Below are 3,502 nucleotides of genomic sequence, written 5' to 3'. Positions count from 1 at the left end.
AATTCTCTTTTTTTGCAGTAGGTCATATGTGGAGTATGGGGAAGGTACAAATAGGTACAAACTCAGACACACAGACTTCCTCATCGTACTAAATACAGTTATTCTCCAGTAAACGTGTGTTCTGTGTCAACAGATGAAGTCAAACAGATGAATCTGCATCTACAGTCCATAGGAAGATTAAACTAGACCCTCTGACAGTGAAATAATGATCATAATACTGTAACATTCACACTGCGTCACCGATGTTCCTCTGACCAAGAGGAGAAAAGAGGAAACAACATTTGAAGACCTCAAAACTGTAATTTCATATTTTTCTGACACAGTTTAATCAACTAAATAATTTATCCAAAAAATAATCATCAGATTGATCAATAATGACAGTAATCATTATTTGCAGCTCTGATATTAACACTCACCCTGCCTCAGACTGTTTCCTCCTTCTGCTCTGTTGACTTTAAAATGGAGAATGACTGAATACTTTCACTTTCACTGTTTGCTCCTCCCACCTTCTTCTTTACAGGAAGTCATGTGTGTGCGTGCATGTGTGTGTGCGTGCATGCGAGCATGTGTGTGTATGCGTTCCTGCGTGTGTGTGTGCGTGCGTGTGTGTGTGTGTGTGTGTATGAGTGGATGTGTGTGTGTGTGTGTGTTTTCTAGAGCCATTGTTGTATTGTGAAGTACTATGTGTTCAGCTGTGGTAATTCTCTTTTTTTGCAGCAGGTCGTATGTGGAGTATGGGGAAGGTATAAATAGGTACAAATAGTTACAAATAGGTGAGGCAGTAATCATAGAGCAGTTTTGCTAGTCACCATTTAAAGTCGCTCTGAGCTTCTAGAATCACTTACAGCTTAAAGTGCGAGTGTTGAATTTAATTTAAGAGCTTTGTGAAAAGTTTTCTGACTGTTCGCTGGCTGTTAGATACAAACTCAGACACACAGACTTCCTCATCGTACTAAATACAGTTATTCTCCAGTAAACGTGTGTTCTGTGTCAACAGATGAAGTCAAACAGATGAATCTGCATCTACAGTCCACAGGAAGATTAAACTAGACCCTCTGACAGTGAAATAATGATCATAATACTGTAACATTCACTCTGCATCACCGATGTTCCTCTGACCAAGAGGAGAAAAGAGGAAACAACATTTGAAGACCTCAAAACTGTAATTTCATATTTTTCTGACACAGTTTAATCAACTAAATAATTTATCCAAAAAATAATCATCAGATTGATCAATAATGACAGTAATCATTATTTGCAGCTCTGATATTAACACTCACCCTGCCTCAGACTGTTTCCTCCTTCTGCTCTGTTGACTTTAAAATGGAGTCTGGACGGACTTTCACCTTTACTGCCTACCTGTTAACTCCTCACCCTTCTTCTTTACTGGAAGTCGTGTGTGTGTGTGTGTGTGCATGTTTGTGTGTGTGTGTGTGTGTGTGTATTTTCTAGAGCCATTGTTGTATTGTGAAGTACTATGTGTCCAGCTGTGGTAATTCTCGTTTTTTGCAGTAGGTCATATGTGGAGTATGGGGAAGGTACAAATAGGTACAAATAGGTACAAACTCAGACACACAGACTTCCTCATCGTACTAAATACAGTTATTCTCCAGTAAACGTGTGTTCTGTGTCAACAGATGAAGTCAAACAGATGAATCTGCATCTACAGTCCACAGGAAGATTAAACTAGACCCTCTGACAGTGAAATAATGATCATAATACTGTAACATTCACACTGCGTCACCAATGTTCCTCTGACCAAGAGGAGAAAAGAGGAAACAACATTTGAAGACCTCAAAACTGTAATTTCATATTTTTCTGACACAGTTTAATCGACCAGACAATTAATCAGTAAAATAATCAACAGATTGATCAATAATGACAGTAATCATTATTTGCAGCTCTGATATTAACACTCACTCTGCCTCAGACTGTTTCCTCCTTCTGCTCTGTTGACTTTAAAATGGAGTCTGGATGGACTTTCACCTTTACTGCCTACCTGTTAACTCCTCACCCTTCTTCTTTACTGGAAGTCGTGTGTGTGTGTGTGTGTGTGTGTGTGTGTGTGTGTTTTCTAGAGCCATTGTTGTATTGTGAAGTACTATGTGTTCAGGTTCAGAAGAAGGTGGTAATTCTCTTTTTTTGCAGTAGGTCGTATGTGGAGTATGGGGAAGGTACAAATAAGTACAAATAGGTACAAACTCAGACACACAGACTTCCTCATCGTACTAAATACAGTTATTCTCCAGTAAACGTGTGTTCTGTGTCAACAGATGAAGTCAAACAGATGAATCTGCATCTACAGTCCACAGGAAGATTAAACTAGACCCTCTGACAGTGAAATAATGATCATAATACTGTAACATTCACACTGCGTCACCGATGTTCCTCTGACCAAGAGGAGAAAAGAGGAAACAACATTTGAAGACCTCAAAACTGTAATTTCATATTTTTCTGACACAGTTTAATCAACTAAATAATTTATCCAAAAAATAATCATCAGATTGATCAATAATGACAGTAATCATTATTTGCAGCTCTGATATTAACACTCACCCTGCCTCAGACTGTTTCCTCCTTCTGCTCTGTTGACTTTAAAATGGAGTCTGGACGGACTTTCACCTTTACTGCCTACCTGTTAACTCCTCACCCTTCTTCTTTACTGGAAGTCGTGTGTGTGTGTGTGTGTGTGTGTGTGTGTGTGTGTGTGTGTGTGTGTGTGTGTTTTCTAGAGCCATTGTTGTATTGTGAAGTACTATGTGTCCAGCTGTGGTAATTCTCTTTTTTTGCAGTAGGTCATATGTGGAGTATGGGGAAGGTACAAATAGGTACAAACTCAGACACACAGACTTCCTCATCGTACTAAATACAGTTATTCTCCAGTAAACGTGTGTTCTGTGTCAACAGATGAAGTCAAACAGATGAATCTGCATCTACAGTCCACAGGAAGATTAAACTAGACCCTCTGACAGTGAAATAATGATCATAATACTGTAACATTCACACTGCGTCACCGATGTTCCTCTGACCAAGAGGAGAAAAGAGGAAACAACATTTGAAGACCTCAAAACTGTAATTTCATATTTTTCTGACACAGTTTAATCGACCAGACAATTAATCAGTAAAATAATCAACAGATTGATCAATAATGACAGTAATCATTATTTGTAGCTCTGATATTAACACTCACCCTGCCTCAGACTGTTTCCTCCTTCTGCTCTGTTGACTTTAGAATGGAGAATGACTGAATACTTTCAACTTTACTTCCTGTTTGCTCCTCCCACCTTCTTCTTTACTGGAAGTCACGTGCGTGTGTGTGTGCATGAGCAAGCGTAAAGTACAAGTACCTCAAAACTGTAGTTAACTACAATACTGGAGTAAATGTACTTAGTCACTTTCATCACTGTCTTTGACACACCTTAATATGTGTGAAAATGTTAAACATCGTTAAACGTCAAATGTCTGTCCGTCACTGACAGTGAATGAAGACGCTGAGTCGTCG

Source organism: Thunnus thynnus, chromosome 14 (genome assembly GCF_963924715.1).
Source record: "Thunnus thynnus chromosome 14, fThuThy2.1, whole genome shotgun sequence".
NCBI lineage: Eukaryota > Metazoa > Chordata > Actinopteri > Scombriformes > Scombridae > Thunnus > Thunnus thynnus.
This window is presented reverse-complemented; position numbering follows the sequence as displayed.